Genomic DNA, 20,205 nt, shown 5'->3' on the forward strand with positions numbered 1-20,205 from the left:
TAAGGTAAGGAATCTAATACTAACTACTGTTTCTTACAGATATATCGTTACCGAAGGTAAGTAACTTGTTCATTTGGTACAGTGGCTTTCGTCACTGCTTCTAATGCAGGATACAGGGTAACAACCAACATGCGTTTTCCCTGCGACAGTGCACGTTCTTCAAGAATCGCCATCTGCACTGCTGTTAAAACTTTTTCCACAGAGGAAAACCGCATTTCAGCCGAAGTGTACAAGTGTGACTTGTAAGCAATAGGTACTGTGTCTTTTCTTTCGTTAAAAGTAAGGTAAGTGAAACCCACCGCCCCAGGGATGATTCTTATCACTAGGTTGGTGTGGTTATCACGAGTTAGTAGGAATTTAGATTCTAAAAGATCAGCCTGCAAAGATTGCAAAATAGCTGAGTGTTCTGGCAGCCAGCACGATTTTGTAAAAGTAGGTTGTATCAAAGCATACAAAGGCTTGATACGCTGGGCATATTCAGGAATGTATGTATGCCCGAAATTCAAAAATCCCAGCAAGGACTGTAATGTTTTCAGAGTTGTAGGAGCGTGCAACTGTGCGCATTTCTCCAAGAAGTGAGGAGCCAATCCTTGACCTTCATTATTGAGCTCGTAGCCCAGGAACAACACTGTGGACTCTGCAATGTGAGACTTTGCAAAGATGAATTTGTAACCGAAGTCCACAAAGTTACAAATTATGCGGTCAACGCGACACAGATGCGCCCAAAGCTCGTCGTCTGTGAGATAGATGTCATCCACATATGAACACGCATCCGTGTCCACTCTCTCTAAGAGAGAGACAATGTCGGCAGCAAACACGCCTGGACTATTCTTATAGCCCATCGGTAAACGTTTGTATTGGCGCTGTTTGCCGCCACTTGTAAAACTGGTCCATTGGGAACTTAGACCATCTAAATTGTGGGCAAAAAAAACATTGGAAATGTCAAGTGTGGTTTTAAACCGTTTACGCACAAGACCATCCACTAAAGCAGAGCCGTGGGTATACTGTACTGCACAGGTACGACAATGCGAGTTAAGATGTCGGTAATCCAATACCAAACGGAACGAGCCGTCTGGCTTGGTCACAGTAAAAAGAGGGTTATTCACCGGTGACACACAAGTTTCAATTACACCTTGATATTCCAATTGTTCAAGGATTTCCGCAACGGAAGCCTTAGCTTCGCGTCTGATGGGATATTGAGGTTGAGGCTGTGGCATTGACTGTAAGGGAATCTCGTGGTGTGGGGAAAATGTATCCCAACCACAGTGTGTACGGTACAGAGCCGGCGCAAGGGCTTTAGCCCACTCTTCTGCAAAATTCAGCGCATGCTCCTTCGAGACAGTGTGCGCGAAACTAGGGAGGATCACCTCCTCCCCTCCTGGAGCTGCGAGTACAAAAGGTGGGGGCCAATCAGCCTCCGCTAACAGAATGTCATAGGTAGTCGTAAGATTTTCCCAAAATACCCCTTTTATGTACGTTGTATGTCACCTTCAACTAAAAGGACTATTTCATAAAGTCTATCAGGGGGAGTTACTCTAGTGTCAGCTGTCTCCACAACAGCATATCGGTCAGTCTCTGTCACATTCAGTAGTGGACGCAGGGCATCTCGCACTATGGTAATCTCCGCCGCACTGTCCAGCAAGGTCAGAGCCCATGTCTGATTCCGAAGCTGCATTCTCACAATCTGTGGCATATCTCGCTGTTAAAGCGGCAACTTTCTTTTTTTTAAACTGGGGTCTTTTCGGTGTTGAATCGTCCTGCTTGACTTTACTGTCTTTCGGGCGGGGCTGGTCGCATCCCTGCTGGCCACCCCGACCTCTGCCGCCTCTGCCACCACCGGTCGATAAGGCCAATGATTCCTGAAAAGAACGAGGAGAGCATTGTTCAGAAACCTGAAAACGATCAGGTGATTTTATAGTCGCGAGATCGCACAAGTCATAAATACGTTCTGTAGGTGCAGGCACTGGAGATGCAGGACGAGACTCCAGTTTCTGCTTTTGTTGCTTACCCTGTTTTTGTTATTTTTTTTGCCAATTTTGCTTCTTAGCCTCGGGCTGTTCGTCAGTCTCTGACTTCTGCCCTTGGGGTTGTTTTTTCTCTTTTGTTGAGAAAGGCTTGACTCCCAAACTATTATGGCCTATGGTCTTATAAGCCACCACAATAATTCTTGGTAACTGTCGGGGTTTACCGACATTGGGTACAGCATGCAAAGCATTAAACACTTGAAAGTTCACTGCATCTCCCTTGACATTCGCAAGTACGAGATCGGAAACTACATCAAAACTGCCGCATAGGCGCATACCCAATTCAACCGCTGCCTCGGGTCCGTGCTCATCTTGAACACGCTTAAGGACCGTTGGAAGGACAGTCATTGACGGTGTGCCGAAGCACCTCGTATACACTGCCGCAAAGATCTTACCCCAAGACTCACAGTCACCAGCTTCCGGGACCAAGGGCCAGTTGCATCAAAGGGTTTTGCCCATTCTGTGTCTATGGGAAAATGTGATCATGCATATGGCCCAAAGTCTTTTGGCATGCTAATTGTCAGAATCCTGTGTTTTTCACCAGGAGTCATGTTAGGAAATACTGCTTCCAGCTGGTCAAACTTCTCGGCAAGCTAGAAAGGACAATCATCCTTATTCTGGGGGCGCTTGCCCATTACTGCGTTCACCATCACAGGACTGAGCATCATTTCGCCCTGTCCGGCTGGAAGCGCCGCAGCACCTGGGGCCCCGTCCGGGAGATTGCGGGTAATGTACTGCACTAACGACCTAATCACGCTAATTGCGACTACAAGTAGTCATATTAAATCTGCAAGGGGACACGCCCCTTGTTGAGGATGCGGTGTAAATCCAGCCAAAACAGGCCAAGTTGCGCCTGGAATGGACAAAAGACCTAACCTCGGAGTTAACAAAGAGTGGGGTAGGGCGCCATTAAACCCAACTCGGTGCTGCCAAGCATTAATAGGAACTTTCTGTGTCCTATAGGGAACATATTCCTGTAGCATGGCATTTGGAGTGTACGTGTCGAACACATTAGTATTTGCATTCACAGCCTGGAAGGTCACCGCGAATAAAAAATGTCGTACGGGTAAGCTACTTCCACACTCACCACCATGATCACAGCCATGCCATCCCCAGGGACATCGTAAGTATGCAAATGATTGCGAACCGCAATCCGACTATGCTGCGGAATATTAACGGCATTAGCCATAGGGACACAGCAAGAAAGTGGTACAATAAAAACTATGTAGCACAACTGGGTAGTAATTCAAAAGGAAACAGTTTGAAATGATTCAAGCTTGAAAACACCTATGTAATTATAGGTAGGTTTGTCCGACACCACCGTCTTCCGGAAACAATAGTGAAGGGGGTTAAGGACTGATAGAAGCACTACTCAAGTGTCTTATTTTTTATTTTTAAATATTTTTTTATTGCAGGAAAAAGAAAAACATCATTAGATTACGTACAGATATTAGAAACAGAAATATCCAAAAATAAATGTAACCATCAAATACATGTTATGTTATGTTATGTTATGTTAGGGCTATTTGTATTGCGCACGGCTGCTCCAGCGAAGGAGCTTCCCGGCGCACCGACAAGGTGGCGAACACAACACAACAGAAAACAGAAAATATTATTTAAAAATGGGGGTATGGATTTTAACATAACTCAGAGAACAGAAGGGTTTTAGCGGCCTTGCGGAAGGAAAGCAAGTCGCCAAGGGTCCGGAGTTTCAAGGGGAGAGCGTTCCAGAGCGCGGCTGCCCGCACCCTAAAAGAGCGACCCCCCGCCCGACTGAGTTTGAACCGAGGGGCTGCCGCTAGTTCTTGGTCCAACGAACGCAAAGTGCGGCCCGGGATGTAAGAGCACAAAAGTTGGCACAGTAAGGGAGGCGGTAGGCCCTTCAGAATCTTGAAAGATATGCACAGTACTTTAAAATGGATCCGCTGCCTAACGGGTAACCAATGCAAGGCTCGCAAGGTTGGACCGGCCGAGCAAAACCTAGGAAGACCTACGATTGCTCTGGCCGCTGCGTTCTGCACTCTTTGAAGTCGGGTTAGCTCGGCCTGGTTTAACCCTATGAAAAGGGAGCTGGCATAGTCCAGCCGAGCCAAAACCGTTGCTTGTACCACAAGTTGACGGGTTGCGGCATCAAAATATTTAAGGGCAGGTCGCAGATTGCGCAAGATGCCAAAGCAGCACGCCGCCGTCCATACAGAGGATAATAAAGTACATTCCTAGATGAAAAAAATAAAATAATTTTTTTTATAAATAAATGAATAAATAAATAATTAGATCATTTTAATTGCTGCGGGTACATATAAAACAAATAAATCAAATAAAAGTACCCCAAATCATTTGCCTTGCTTTCAATGCCTTAATACCCCTTAACTTAGCCAGCGATAGTTCCATCGTGTGTATTTCATTAATAAGATTCCACCACTCCATAATATTGGGTGGTTCCTCCGAGATCCAAGTCCGAGCAATAACCAGCCTAGCACAAGCAAAAGCAATAGAAATCAAGTCTTTATGTTTGTGATTAGTATCTTGTATATCTAGCAGTACTAAATGTGCAGAAAGTGTAGGAAATATAATTTGTCTGCTGCTTAGGGCCGCGCTTAATCCTTTCCAAAATGTTGTAAGTTCCGGGCATTGATATAGCATGTGTTCAACGCCGGATGCTTCTAGATTGCATTTGGGACATTTAGTTCGCTCGCTAGAGCCCTTTCCTGTGGTCCAGCTAGCAATTCTTTGTGGTGTGTAATATATTTGAGTCACCGTTCTATATAATTGAAGCCTCAAACTTGATGACTGTACCACCCGATTTATCTGTCTAAGCGAGCCAGCAATCTGGCTTGGGTTGATGTTCACACCTAATCGGTTAGTCCATTTGGCCGCCATGTTTTCACAGTCTCCTTGCTTGTGGCTACTTAAGTAGGCATAGCTTTTACTAATAAGTGACTTAGTGTGTTTCGAGTGGAGGAATTTTAGAGTATCTGAAATTACTATTTTTCCAATTTTCATTTTATTTACCAAAAAAATCTTTCATCTGGATGTATTTAAAATACATAGTATCTCTAATTTTGTAAATTAATTTTAGTGCCTTAAAGCTCAAAAAACCATCCGAACCAAATAAGTCACCTAAAGTGCTTATACCGTGCTCCAGCCAAAGAGCTGCCGCACCATCGGAAAAAAAATCTGGTAACCCTGGATTCCCCCAGATCTGTAACTCTGCATTAAAGAAAGGAATCTTACCAAATGTCATTATTTGATCCCAAATTCTTTTAATGTGTCTCGCGGTCTTAAACTTGACTCTCTTGAAGTAGTTGGGGTCATGCATGCGGTACAAGAACTGGTTACTATCTGCTCCCAGCGTAAATTGGTGGAATAATAAGGAAGAGTCGTTGGTTATTAGGCTACGTATACGTTGAAAGAAAGTTGCAAAAAAATATATTTTAAAATCCGGGAAATTTAAACCCCCTTTTTCAATTGGGAGTTTCAAATAAGCCATTGATCTACGAGCTTTTTTATAGCTCCAAATATAGCTGCTGCAAATACTCTCTATTTTTTTAAAATATAGGTTATTAAGTTGAAGGGGGATAGATCTAAATAAGTAAAGTAATTTTGGGACAATCTTCATCTTTATCAAATTTATTCGTCCTACCAGGCTCAAAGGTATCTTATGCCAGTTTTTTAAAGATGCAGTTATTTCCTTAAGTAGGGGGTCATAATTCAATGCGACAATTTTCTCTGTATCTGCTGCAAGCTTGACCCCCAAATAGGTAGCATGAGAACAGAGTCCTGTTATCGGTTGAGCAGGTTTATAGTTAGAAATTACTTGAGTTTTGTCAACGTTTAATTTGTACCCAGATATCTCTCCAAATGTATTAGCTTCTTTAATTATCTCTGGGAGTGCCAAAACTAAATCTGTTGTAAATATCGCTATATCGTCAGCAAAGGCAGTTATTTTCAAAGTCTTGCCACCATGATGTATTGGTATTATATTAACTTGAACAGACAGTGCGTTTAAGAATAGTTCTAAGGCTAGAGCAAAGAGCAGGGGTGATAAAGGACACCCCTGCCTTGTCCCCCTTTTAACTGCGAAGTTGGCTGAATTGGCTCCAGCATAGCTAACTATTGCTAATGGTAGTTCATACAAAGATCGAACCCATCTAAAAAATTGTCCCTGAATACCGAATGCGTTCAACACCGCCCACAAGTATTCCCACCCCACTCGGTCGAACACTTTCTCCGCGTCCAGCATTACCATTCCGAGTGGGATGGGGACAGTCGAGGCTACGTCAAATGCAGTCACAGCAGTATTAATGTGGGTAGTGGTGTCTCTTCCCACCACAAACCCATGCTGTTGGCAGTTCACTAAATCAGGCATAATAGGGGCTAGACGATTAGCGAGAATTTTGGCAAAAACCTTGGCATCGGTGTTTATTAATGAGATGGGCCTGTATGAACCTCGGTCATCTGGTGGTTTACCTTTTTTTAGGAAAAATATTATTTTAGCAGTTCTCCAAGATGTAGGAGCACTTCCTGTTTCACCTACAGAATCTATCACCAAATGAAGAAGCGGTATGAGTTCTTTCTCGCATATTTTGTAAAGTTCGATAGGCAAACAGTCTTCTCCCGCAGCCTTGCCTGAAGGTAGTGCGTGAATGGCAGTAATTATTTCAATAATGGAGATCTTAACACCAAGTTGCTGGATTGTTTCAGTTTGAAATCGATTGGGCAAAAATTTACTTAGATAGTTTATAATTTCTTCTTGAGAGGGTAAATGATCTGGAGTATATAAATGACTATAGTATTTAGCAAATTGCTCTAAAATTTGCTCTGGTTTATTGTATTCGATTGAGTCTGACCCTTTTATTGATTTTATAATTGTTTTAGCTTTTTTATCCGCTACCTTATAGGCCAAAATTTTGCCGATTCTATCGCCCCCTTCCTATTGGGCTAATTTATATTTATGAATTTTGGAACTAAATTTCTCCCTGAGAGTCTTTTTTAATGCCGACCTTAATGAAACCAGTCCTAATCTCAGTTCTTCTATATTCGTCCTCCCTTCTGTAACAGCATCAATCAATTGTTGTTCAGCTAAAAGAATATTGGATAAAGTTAGCTTGTCTGCCCTCCGTCTTTCAGCATTTTTCCTTAAAATGTATTGTTGCACATAGCCTCTGATGCTGCATTTACACGCGTCCCACACGAAATTAACCGAGGTTGAATGAATATTAAGTGTTATAAATTCATTTATATGTCCTTTGATACCCAAGAGAAATTCAGAGTCTGTAAATAAATACCTAGGGAATGAAAACTGTCGAGGGGATTGCTCTTTATTAAGGGTTTCAAATTCGAATAGTATGGGATTGTGATCGGATGTGACTCTCGGGCAGAGTTCTATATTGCAATTATCCACAATTTTATCTGTTGCCCATACATATCGATTCTGGAACAAACTCTGTGGGGGGCCGAGTAGTATGTATATCCTGCTATGGTAGGATGTTTAATGCGCCAGACATCTTTCAAATTGTGTAGCCTACCCAATTCCACTATGGCTGCTCTAACTCTACACATCCTTATTGTGTTAATTTTACTGGTGGAATCCTTTTTATAATTCATAACGCAGTTGAAATCTCCCATTATTATTAACTCACCCTCCCACTCGAGTAATTCGATGCTTAGTTTCTCATAAAGTTTAGGTTCGTCAACATTAGGGCCATAGACTAAACAAAATACATAATATTTTTCAGCAATTTGTACCTGAGCAATTACCCACCTTCCCCTATCATCAGCTGCGGTTTTAATGATACCCATTCTTATATGCTTCTGTTTCAAAATAGCTACTCCCCGGATTGATGCCCCTAGTGTTGAACAAGCAACAAGATCGTAGCCCATTTGAGATAAAAGTTTACGATCTTGAAACCCAATGTGAGTTTCGGAGATAAGTGCCATGTGAGGTCTATACAAATTCATTTCTTCTTGCTCCAATCTCCTTTTATCTTTACTATTGAGGCCAGCAACGTTCCACGACAGACATCTAAAAAAAAACATTGATTAAAACTAAGTTCTTCATACTCCTCTGCATTATATATCGTTTAATGCAGTGTTTCCCAAACTGTGGTCCGCGGACCCCCAGGGGTCCGTGACACATTCCCAGGGGGTCCGTAGGCAGCAGTTTTAAAAGCACAGAAAAGTTTCTTGGGTAATTATCAGCTTTCCAGCAACAATAAAAATGTAAAGATAATGCCAGTGATTAATGTACCTGCTGGAGAGGGAAGAGAGTTTTGTTCACTGGCAGCTTTGACTTACTTAATGTAGCACATAGGGTTAATGTGCCTACTGCAAAGAACGTGTAACATGCAATTTAGAAAAGCAGTATTTTACGTGCATAGGTTCATGGCTACTGCTTTTGTCACAGATATTATTTCATCACTGTGCACTTCATAAGTGGCAATCGTAATCTAGCAGAGGGACCTATAAATTGTCATCAAAGAGCTGCTTGCAAACTGCATGGTACCAGTTAGTAACATATGTTTTTTGCCAGTTATTCATTATCCTGATGCTGCTAAAAAGATTTATTTGGGCGGAAATACATTTTTAATATTACTAGCCACTGTGTTATGTTTAACCCTGGGCGTAGTTCGCGTAGCCGCACTCCGCGACGCTACGCGAAGACGCACTTGCACTCCGTGAGCTACACGTAGCTCCGCGGACATGCGTAGTAGCTTGCTAGACCCGTTCGCGCGCCGTTTTTCATCTTCGGGAGCGCGGTGCGCGTGTTCGGGGCGCTGCCTGCATGCTCGAGATAGCTAGCGCGCTAAGTTACTCAAGAGGTTTGTCCCGCCCGCTTGCGTTCCCTTATTTCCGGTTCCGGGTCACAAGTAACGTGTTCGCGTTGTGTTAGACATGTTCGGGAACTCATCTTCTCGTTCGTAATTTATTATGGTTTTAACATGCTCGCGAGTTATTCTGTGCAAGAATGCAGTTTCTGCGTGTTCGGCAACTCGATCTTACCAACAAGCATCCTCGCGCATCCTTATGACGCTATCGCGCATCCAAATGACGTTATCGCGTTCGCACAGTCGCACGGGATTGTGCGAGAGTGTTTCCAAACATGGTGGCACACGCGACCAGGAAAAAACGAACGCAGAACAAAGGTAAGCCATTGCCGCGCACGCGATAATGTTATTCAGCGCGCGAGAACTACGCTACGCACCGGATCGCGGAGTAATCGACAGCTACGCGTTCTCCGCGGAACGCGGAGCTGCCGAAACTCCGCAAGCTCCGCGAACGGAGCGTAGTTCTTCGCCCAGGGTTAGTTATGTTCTGAATCCTGAGTTTGTTCTTTTCCAGACCAGGAACTCTTAAAAAATGCCTACCGGCATGGATGACATGTGAACCTTGTAGTCACCTTTACCTTATGTAACATTTTATATACACACTGATTTACATGTATGATTCAATGTCTCTATATGTGTGTGATGTAAAGTGCTCTGACATCCTACAATGGTATGAGAGATGCTATAAAACAAATGAAATACATGTGACAGAGGGGCTGTTCCTTCAATATAAAATATTAAGGGCCAGATGTACGATCCGTTTTTATATGCGCAAATGGGTTTGTGAACCCATTTGCGCATGCAAAAACCTATTGGGCCATGTACATAGCCTATTTCGCGAGTCGCAATTTGTTTGCGACTCGCTAAATAGGTTTTGCAACTTGCTATTTGGAAGGGGCATTCCCTTCCAAATAGCGAGTCTCAAAACCATGTACAAATGTTTTTGGGTCGCAAAACACTTGCAATTACCACCTACTTCAAGTAGATGGTAATGCATTCGCAAATGGGAAGGGGTCCCCAGGGGATCCCTTCCCCTTTGCAAATGCATGCAAAATTATTTTTTAAGGTCAGGCATAGGTCCCAGGGATCTCTGCCTGTTCTTAAAAAATGAAACTAAAACGTTTCATTTTCTTTTTTTTTTAAATGCATGGTAAACGGGCTGTATTTTTTTAAACTGCTTTATTTAAAAGCAGTCCCAGACATGGTGGCCTGCTGAGCCCAGCAGGCCACCATCCCTGGGAGGGCGGGCATTCCCAATGGGCTCGCAAATTGTGAGAGGCTCATTAATATTAACGGGCCTCGTAATTTGCGACGCCATTGGAAATCCCAATCACTGTTAAACACACTGTTGTACATTTCATTCAGCGACTCGCAATTTGCCACTCGCATTGTGTCGCCAATTGCGAGGCGCTAAATGAAATGGTCGTACATCTGGCCCCGAAATCCTTAGTACTTGGAGTATTTGCTTTGTGTGCACACGTGTTTGGTTTTTTTAATTACTGTTTTAATATTTGAAATTTAACTCATACAAATTGCTTGGGGGTCCCCGGCTTCCAATGGTGACTCAATGGGGGTCCTCACGAGTCAAAAGTTTGGGAACCACTGGTTTAATGTATAAGGACACAAAGGCTTTGTCTCTAAGTTTACTCATCTTTTTTTCCTGCAATACAATTTTTCCCCTTTTAACCCCTCCCCAAGAACCACAGACCCATTCCACCCAACCCACCCCCCCTTAACGCCTCCCCCCAGTATCTACCCAGGGGCCTACCTCTATCTTCTGCTGCCGCTCTAAGGGCAGTCTATCAGAGATTTCTCCCCGTGATCCCCCACACTCTGTATTATTATCATACGTGAGAAAAAAGAAAAAATAATTATATGTCCGAATGCCCTGTTGAATTGCGCTAGGCTCATTTTCCACCTCTCAACCTCCCCTCACCCCCACTCTCTTTCTTATATAGTTTTACCCCCTTCCGTTCCCCTCTCTTTGCTAGGTATTTAAAGTCATTTTTGCAAGAAGTTGCTCAGCGTCCTTTATTTCAGTGAAGGAATAAGTATGTTCGGCTTTCATCACCTTGAGGCGGGCCGGTTCTTGAAGATAGACTCTAGCCCCCAGGGACTTGAAAGGATCTATCAGTTTGCGCAATCCCCATCTTTTATCCATAGTGGACTTGCTAAGGTCAGATTTAACAAAAAAGGTTACGTTATCTAATGTCACTGGTGTATTCGGTCTAGCTTTAATTGAGACCGCTTGTCTTAGCAAGTAATTACCAAAGTAAACCATAATAGGTCGTGGGTATTTGCTCTCTTTGTTCTTTAAAGTTAAGGGCAGTCTATGTACCCGTTGTAGTTGGGAGTCCCAGTCCCAATCAGAGAGATCTGGAAAAGCTCTTTGAAAAAGATTGACCAAATAGGCCCTAGCATCAGAACCCTCTGACCCTTCAGGTATACCGAAAAGTCTCAGGTTTTGTCGGCGCTGTCTATTTTCCAACTCTTCAATCTTATTATGTAGTTGCCCTATTTCTTCTTTATGTTGTAGTAGTAGCCAGCGACTCCTCTGCTTCAACGACCCTTTGTTGCAATCCTTCGATGTCTTTTGTGACCCAATTTAGTTTGTTAGTAACCTCCTGGAGACAGTTATGTACCTTAGTATTATCTTCTCTTAGTTGGAGGAAGTTCTGTTGTGTTTCTTGCCGGTGTATTAACAAAGTTTTTAAAATAAGGTCCAATGAGGAAGCTTCAGGGGAAGTCTTGGAAGAATTGTGAGTTGGCGGAGATGGTACAATTAGTGGAACAGGTGAGGTCTTGCTGTCCAAAACCTGGAAGGTATCTCTGTTTTTAACTTTAGAGGTCAATTGAGTTGATCCAATGATCGGTGAGTTAAGTGGTTAAATCACAGCTGAGTCAGCAGGGATTTGGGTCGGAGGTGGCCCCAAGTGTCATGAAATAAGACCACCAACATTTGGGCGCCATGTCGCAGGGATCCTGCTCTCACACAGAACTGTGCATAGAGACTTGGAACCTCAGTAAATTAGGGTGTTCCAAAACTCACCTTAGTACCCAAAATCCCCTACCTGACTAGCAATCAGTGTCTCATTGGTTCTTACAAACTCCCAATGTTTAGACAACCCAGAACATGGACTTAGAACACCTCAGATAACGTGAAACACATGAACCCTCTTTCGTTATACAAACATATCAATCCAGAACGAGGAGTAAATGAAGACACGTGCAAGTCTGAAATGTTTATTTCTAATGCAATGTTCTCAAGCGCAGTATCTTAGCTAATACAAGCAAACATATATCTGAAAGAAACAGGTTAGTATTAGATTCCTTACCTTAGAATATTCCCAGGCGTCAGTCTGGATCCGGAAACTTTTGCGTAGCAGTACCCCTGCGCGTCGGTAGGCGTCGTCTGCAGGCGTCTCCTGCGGCTCCGCGTCCGTCGTTGGCGTCGTGCGCCGTGATGACGTCGCTGGAGTATATAGACGCCGCCTCCGCGCGCTGACGTCAGTTCTTCTTTTTTCCGCGACAGTTAGCGCAGATCCGAAGAGCAGTACTCCGGTCTTTGACCAAAGTTTTTGAATCTTTCCTGTTACTCTTAAGGTGCCGGTAGGATGCCCGGTTTTAAGAATTGTGACGGCTGTGACCGCACGATGTCGGTCACGGACCATCACCGCCTCTGCCTCCGGTGCCTGGGCCCGGAACACGACGTGGACGCCTGCGTCGATTGCCGGGCCTTGACGAATAAAGCTAGACGGGAGCGGTCCCGCAAGCTACTCGAGCTCCGGGTGTCGGCCCCGCGTCGGGAGCGGTCCCGGTCCGGACGGAGGTCTAGGGAGCGATCGAGGGAGCGGTCGTGGAGCCGTCACGAGCGCTCCGGGAGTCGTCACCATTCCTCTGGTTCCTCAGGTAGGAAGCACAAGAAGTCGGGGCGTCGTCATCGTACCCCCGACTCCCCCCGACGCTCGCGCGATGCGGCCGGGGGTTCGGGTGGCCCCACCCCCGCGGCTCCGCGTGAGTCGCCGACGCGGCCTGCTCCATACCCTGCGGTCCCTGGGCAGGGCGCGTCGCCCGAGGAGATAGAGGCGTTCCTCATGGCCATGAGGGCACTGTCTCCTCCGACGGGGCCTACGGCGCCTGCGGGCCCGGTGGTCCCGTCCGGGGGCCCTAGCGGTTCGTGTGCTCCTGCCTCAACGCCGTCGGGGGCTCCGGCCCCGACGTCGCCGACGGCTCCGGCCCCGGCGCCGCAGGGACCTTCAGGGTCGACGCCGGCTGGTCACCCGGCCTCTCCGGCGCCGATTCCATCAGGGCAACCCACGGCCCCGCCCCCGCGCGGCGCCGGGTCTCCGGCGCCGGCTCCGGGCGGCGCCGCCCCCATTCCCTCTCCGACTCCGGCCGCGGAGTCCAACCGGCGTCGCCCGACGCCGAGTCCGACGCCGATGGGGCCTGTTGACCCCGGGGAGCCGGTCTACATTGTTGACTCCGAATATGGTGAGGATGTAGATTGCGGAGAGGAGTGGGAGGGGTCTGAGGACCCTCTGACCCGCGAGTGTCAGTACGATGTGGACTGGACAGGTGACTTGGGTGACGCCAGTGGTCTGGATGACTCCCCCAACCCTGGCTTTGTCTCGCCTCCTACCGTGGCTACGGAGGAGGGGGCAGCTTATTCAGTGGTGTTGATGAGGGCTGCCAAGGCCTTACACCTTGAGCTCCCCGTCGCGGCCGTGAGGACTAACATCCTCACTGAGGTACTCAAACCACAGTCATGCCCACAGGAGCCACTGCTGCCGTTCAATGAGGCCTTAACTGACGTTCTTTTGGGCACGTGGTCCAGGCCCGCTTCAGGTTCGCCTGTTGATAGGAACGTGGCCAGACGCCACTGTCCGTGTACGGATGACCCAAAGTTCTTGTCCACCCATCCCACCCCTGAGAGCCTGGTGATCCAGGCCTCGACTTCCCAGACCGCATTCCCATCGGCCCCGCCCGACCGGGAATCTAAGAGGTACGACCAGTATGGTAAGAAGGTCTTTTCGTCCCTGAGTCTGGGACTGCGGTCTTGCAACACCGCGTGCCTCTTAGGCCGCTACACCCACTCTCTGTGGGATACGGTCGCGGAACTGCTGCCTGAATGCCCGCAGGAGGTACGGGCTAAGCTCGGCAAGGCTATGATTGAAGGCCGAGACGCAGCAAGATACTCCATAAGGTGTGGTCTTGATACGACCGACTCACTGGGCAGGGGGATGTCCACGACGGTGGTGATTCGTCGCCACGCCTGGCTGAGATCCGCCAATTTCTCGGCAGATGTCCAGAATGCATTGATGGACATGCCGTTTGATGGCAGTCGCCTGTTTGGCGACAAAGCGGACCACGCGCTGGAACGCTTCAAGGACTCCAGGGTCACGGCCAAGTCCTTGGGTCTCTCGACCCAGCGCCAGCAAACGGGTTCGTTTCGCTCCTTTCGTGGCCACGGAAGGGGCGGTCCCACACGTGCTGCCAGCCACGCACCGCAACAGACTTCTCAACGCGGTGGCGGCCGTGGGAACCGCCGTGGTGGCGGTCGGGGACAGCGGCGAGGTCAGACCACACCTCCCCCCGCAGCATCCGCCTCTAAATCCTCCTAGTCCATGCTTTCAGGCCCATGTGACGCCGGTGGGTGGCAGGGTTCGCCATCACCTCTCCCACTGGCACACAATCACATCGGACAGGTGGGTGCTGCAGCTCGTCCGAAGGGGCTACTCCCTCCCCTTCGAGACCACTCCTCCAGCCATGCCACCGCAGAACCACCGTGTGTCGGTGGACCACTTGACACTTCTGCAGGAGGAAGTTACGGCCCTCTTGGCCAAGGGGGCCATCGAGCGCGTTCCTGGGCCAGAAGTAGGATGTGGTTGCTATTCCCACTACTTTCTGGTACCCAAGAAGGACAAAGGGGGCCTACGTCCTATCTTGGACCTAAGGAACGTCAACGGCTTCCTCCGGAAGGAGAAGTTCAAGATGTTGACATTGGCTCAGGTCTTGGCTGCTCTAGACCCGCAAGACTGGATGGTAGCGTTGGACTTGCAGGATGCGTATTTTCACATCCCTGTCCTGCCGGCCCACCGGCGTTACCTGCGGTTCACGGTAGGCCAGGAGCATTTTCAGTTTATCGTGCTCCCCTTCGGCCTTACCAGTGCCCCACGGGTGTTCACAAAGGTGATGGCGGTGGTCGCAGCCCATCTGTGCAGATCAGGGGTTTCAGTCTTCCCCTATCTAGACGACTGGTTGTTGAAGGCGGGCTCGCCCCAGACAGTCGTCCACCACCTTCAGATGACGGCGGACCTCCTGCATGGGCTGGGGTTTTCCATCAATGTGCCGAAATCACACCTGTGTCCCTCCCAAAAGCTCCTTTTCATCGGAGCGGTTCTCGACTCGGCGCAGTTTCGGGTCTATCCACCGGAACGGCGGGTCCAAGATATACAGGCTTTGATTCCCATCTTCCAGCCGTTATCCCGGGTTTCGGTCAGGTTGACGTTGCGGCTACTGGGGCTGATGGCTTCCTGCGTCCTTCTGGTGCATCACGCCCGGTGGCGGATGCGGGCTCTGCAGTGGGACCTGAAGTTTCAGTGGGCCCAGCATCAGGGCAACTTGTCCGACCATGTCTTGATCTCGGAGGGCACTGCGAGACAACTGCAGTGGTGGCTTACGGACCGCGATTGGGTCAGAGGCAGACCCCTCTCCCTTCCCCAGCCGGAGCACGTTGTTGTGACGGACGCGTCCCTCCAGGGCTGGGGAGGCCACTTGGGAGAGGCAGAGATCAGAGGCATCTGGTCTCCGGCGGAGTCCCGGCTCCATATAAACCTGTTGGAGCTACGGGCGAATCGTCTAGCACTGAAGGCATTCCTCCCCTTTGTCAACGGGAGTGTAGTGCAGGTGTTCACGGACAACACCACCGCCATGTGGTACTGCAACAAACAAGGCGGGGTGGGGTCGTGGACCCTTTGCCAGGAGGCCCTGCGTCTCTGGCAATGGCTGGAACGTCAGGGCGTGACTCTGACGGTTCAACACCTGGCCGGTTCTCTGAACACCAGGGCGGACGAACTCAGCCGTCGGTGCTCGATGGATCACGAATGGCGTCTGAACTCGGACGTGGCGCAAGGCCTCTTTCTGCGATGGGGAGAGCCTTGGTTAGATCTATTCGCCACAGAAGAGAACGCGCAATGTCATCAGTTCTGCGCGTTGGAGTTTCCAAGACGGCACTCGCACGGCGACGCCTTTCGGCGCGACTGGAGTTGCGGTCTGTTGTACGCCTTTCCGCCTATACCACTTCTGCCCAGAGTGCTGAAGAAGATCCGGCGCGACCGGGCCCAAGTCGTCCTTGTGGCTCCGGACTGGGCTTGAAGGTACTGGTATCCCGAGCTACTCAGCATGTCGGTCGGTCCCCCGATCCGCCTGCCCCTTCAGGAGGACCTTCTGTCGCAACAGCAGGGGACGGTCCTCCACCCGAACCTGTCCAGTCTCCACCTCCATGCGTGGAGATTGAGCGGCGACAGTTGAGGCCATTCGACTTGCCTCCTGAAGTCTGTGATGTGATTCTGGCAGCCAGGCGTCCCTCCACGAAGTCGGTATACGCCTGCCGGTGGAACAGATTTGTGGCATGGTGCACAGCAAAGTCTGTGGATCCTCTTTCTGCCCCTCTTTCCGAGGTTCTCCTCTTCCTTCTCTCTCTTGCCCAGCAGGGCTCTGCTCTGGGCACTATCAAGGGCTACCTTTCTGCCCTTTCGGGCTTTCTGAGGCTGCCTGATCAACCTTCTTTGTTCAAGTCCCCTATTGTAACAAGATTCTTGAAGGGCATCACACACATGTATCCACCTGTCCCGTTTGTGATGCCTCAGTGGGACTTGAACCTAGTTCTGACCTTCTTGATGTGTGCTCCCTTTGAGCCACTTCATTCCTGTCCTCTCCGTCTCCTGACTTTAAAGACGGCCTTCCTGGTTGCCATCACCTCTGCCAGGAGAGTGAGTGAGCTCCAGGCTCTTTCTGTCAAACCTCCCTTCCTGTCCGTTCATCCAGACAAGGTGGTTTTGAGAACTAGACCTTCTTTCCTGCCCAAAGTTGTCTCTGCTTTTCACATCGGGCAGTCCATCACCCTCCCCTCCTTCTTCCCGCCTCCGAATCCTTCAAAGGATGAGGAGCGGCTCCATCGTCTGGACCCAAAACGTGCGCTTTCATTTTATATGGATCGCACACGCCAGTTCCGGGTGGATGACCAACTGTTTGTTGGCTACATGGGTGCGAAGAAGGGACGGGCGGTACATAAACGGACCATCTCTCGGTGGGTCGTTCTGTGCATCAAAGCGTGCTACTCTTTGGCTCGGAAGGAGCCTCCTGTTGGGCTGCGGGCCCATTCCACTTGGGCCACGGCGGCTACTACTGCCCTGGGCCGGGGAGTCCCTTTGCAGGACATTTGCCAGGCGGCTACGTGGGCCTCGCTGCACACTTTTGCGAGGCACTACTGCCTGGACAGTCAAGTCCGGAGGGATGGCTTCTTTGGCCGTTCGGTCCTCCAGGACTTCCTGGTGTAGGATTGTATCGGTTCGCAGACCCACCACCGGGGTTGGTATTGCTGGGGTATCTAATCTAAGGTAAGGAATCTAATACTAACCTGTTTCTTTCAGATGAACAAGTTACTTACCTTCGGTAACGATATATCTGTAAGAAACAGTAGTTAGTATTAGATTCCTTACCGCCCCGCCCATCCTCCCCGTTCTGCGAACTGATACCTAGGGTTAAGGACATCCCTTTCAGGGCCCTAGTTTCAAATGGCACCAGTGTTGGTTCTCACATGGCTCTGCGTGTTCTGGCGCGGAAAAGCTATGTACAAAGAACTGACGTCAGCGCGCGGAGGCGGCGTCTATATACTCCAGCGACGTCATCACGGCGCACGACGCCGACGACGGACGCGGAGCCGCAGGAGACGCCTGCAGACGACGCCTACCGACGCGCAGGGGTACTGCTACGCAAAAGTTTCCGGATCCAGACTGACGCCTGGGGATATTCTAAGGTAAGGAATCTAATACTAACTACTGTTTCTTACAGATATATCGTTACCGAAGGTAAGTAACTTGTTCTATAAGCAACAAAGTTATCAGCATAGTTACTAGTCCATAAAATACAAAGGGAGAAAGCATGTTAAAATTGCTAAAGGGAAGAAGGCTAAATGGCACCTAAGTCTTACCCTCCCTTGCTAGTATATTATATTATATCTAAATAAGGTCTCTTTGGGTTTTAGAAGGGCGGCCCCATACCTCTGATCCTAGTGGAAAGGGATCACCAGCTCTCTGCATGGGAATATTCATCAAGTGTGTTTGCATGCTCTGCGCAGTGCAATATTAAACACGCCTAAAGCCAGAGTTGGCCGCAGCTGCATATGTGTTATGTCTAGAACGTGCGCAGATCAAACCTCACAACAACCACTGTGTTGAAATAACCTTGAAGGCCTCGGCACTCACTGTTCAGACATAGCTTACCAAGCAAAGCTGATACAATAGCAAAACATATTATTCTTGTGTGAAGCAAAATATTCTACTAGGCTCAAAGCTCTAATAACAATATGTGCCATGTGCAGAAGCAGCAGAAAGGTAAAATGGCGTTTAAACTTATAATAAGCTCATGCTAACAACACAGTGTGAAGGCAAAACATATCTATATAACAATAGTTAGAGTTTTAAATTTGATGCGGTTTTCCACTTTAAGCCAGTGGAGTGTATGCATAGAACCAGAGGCAGATGTAGTTCTAGGGATACGGCATAGAAGGTGAGCAGCAACATTCTGTACTACCTGTAACTTGCGTATAACATCCTTGTTGGATCCCAAAAATAGGCTGTTGCCATAGTCCAGGCGAGAGGTAATCAAGGTCTGGACTACGGTTCTTTGCGTAGAATCTGGCAACATCCACAAGATCTTTCTTAGCCACTTAAGGATGCCAAAACAGGTCGCCGCCACCTTTACTGCATGATATTTCATTGAGAGTTGATCATGGATGATGAAACCCAGATTACGTCCATGGTGGGTAGGCTGGGGAAAAGCATCCAATTAAGGGGGCCAGTGCTGAGGACCCCAACGTTTTTTATTCTTCCCTAAGATTAGCACCGCAGTCTTTTCCCCACTGAGTTACAGTGAATAAGCCTGCATCCACTGCGCAATATTGCGAAGCCCCGTTAAGAGAGATGAAGATTGTGCAGCTTCTTTAGCAGACAGGGAGAAGATTATTTGGGTGTCGTCAGCATAGGAAAAAATTGACAGTCCTACCTCATCGGCAATATCAGCCAGAGGCTTAATGCAAATATTAAATAGCAAAGGGCTGAGTATAGAGCCCTTTGGTACCCTATAGGGAGAGGCATGAATTACGATACTGCAGCTGGGGAAAATACCTGAAACGTACGGTCCATTAGGAAGTTAGCCTGCCATTTAAGGGCGAGTCCGCTTATGCCAATGGATTGTAAGGCTTGTAGTAGCACGGTGTGAGATACCGTATCAAAAGCGGCGCTCAAATCGAATAATATGAGCGCCACAGTGTCGCCGGTGTCCAAGCGATACCACATCATTTCTGTAACTCCCAGAAGTGTAGTTTCTGTGGAGGGAAGTCGGTGGTGTTGAGGTCGCCTTCTCCAGCTCCTCGATGTTGGGGGAAAAATACTTTGTTTCACGCTCACCTTCAGTATCTCCTCAGTCACTCCGGTTCATTTTGCTACCTATAAGGGGATTCCAGAGCAGGCTACGATGCCGAGATTCTCACCCTCGAATCTGGTTTATAATGATGAGGTTCCCTCGGCTCCGGTTGATCCTCCTGTGACTCCAGCGGGTCCAGCTACTAAGGTACCTCGATCGGATCCAGGTATGGCCTCTTATCCTTAGTTTCCGACGCCGGGCTCTGATCCCTCGCATTTTCTCAATGCGATGTATGGTGTTTTCACCAGGGGCCTCGTACCCCCCTGGAGTACCTTCGGGTCCCATGGGTCCCTTGGCTTTTAATTTGGGTGTGCCTCCTCAGTACCCTCAGGCCCCCTTTATGCCGTTCATGCCAGTGACGTCGTCTTGGTCTTTTCCGGCTCCGAGGATGTCGACACCGTATGGACAGAATCCGGCTCCATCCCGTGAAGCTTCCCGAATTCGATCGGCTTCGTTTATGGATCCGCCTTCGACGCCGATTCCTGAGCCTTCGACGCCACGTGTGCTCTAACGCCGCCGCAACTGAAGTTGCGTTCAAGGAGAGAGGCGCAGAGGTTGTTGGAAGAAGAGCAGTGTCAGGAAGAAGATTTGGTGGAAGAAGAGGTGTATGACACAGATGATGTATTTGAAGACTTGTGTGAAGCAAGTGG

The 20,205-nt window shown here is 48.3% G+C and overlaps 1 protein-coding gene across 14 annotated transcripts in view; it reads left to right on the top strand.

Moving 5' to 3' along the window:
- The window catches only part of LOC144773261 (uncharacterized), a 7,170,044-nt gene that overhangs the window by 5,133,734 nt on the left and 2,016,105 nt on the right, over positions 1-20,205 (top strand). The gene's annotated exons all lie outside the window — the stretch shown is intronic.

Source organism: Lissotriton helveticus, chromosome 8 (genome assembly GCF_964261635.1).
Source record: "Lissotriton helveticus chromosome 8, aLisHel1.1, whole genome shotgun sequence".
NCBI lineage: Eukaryota > Metazoa > Chordata > Amphibia > Caudata > Salamandridae > Lissotriton > Lissotriton helveticus.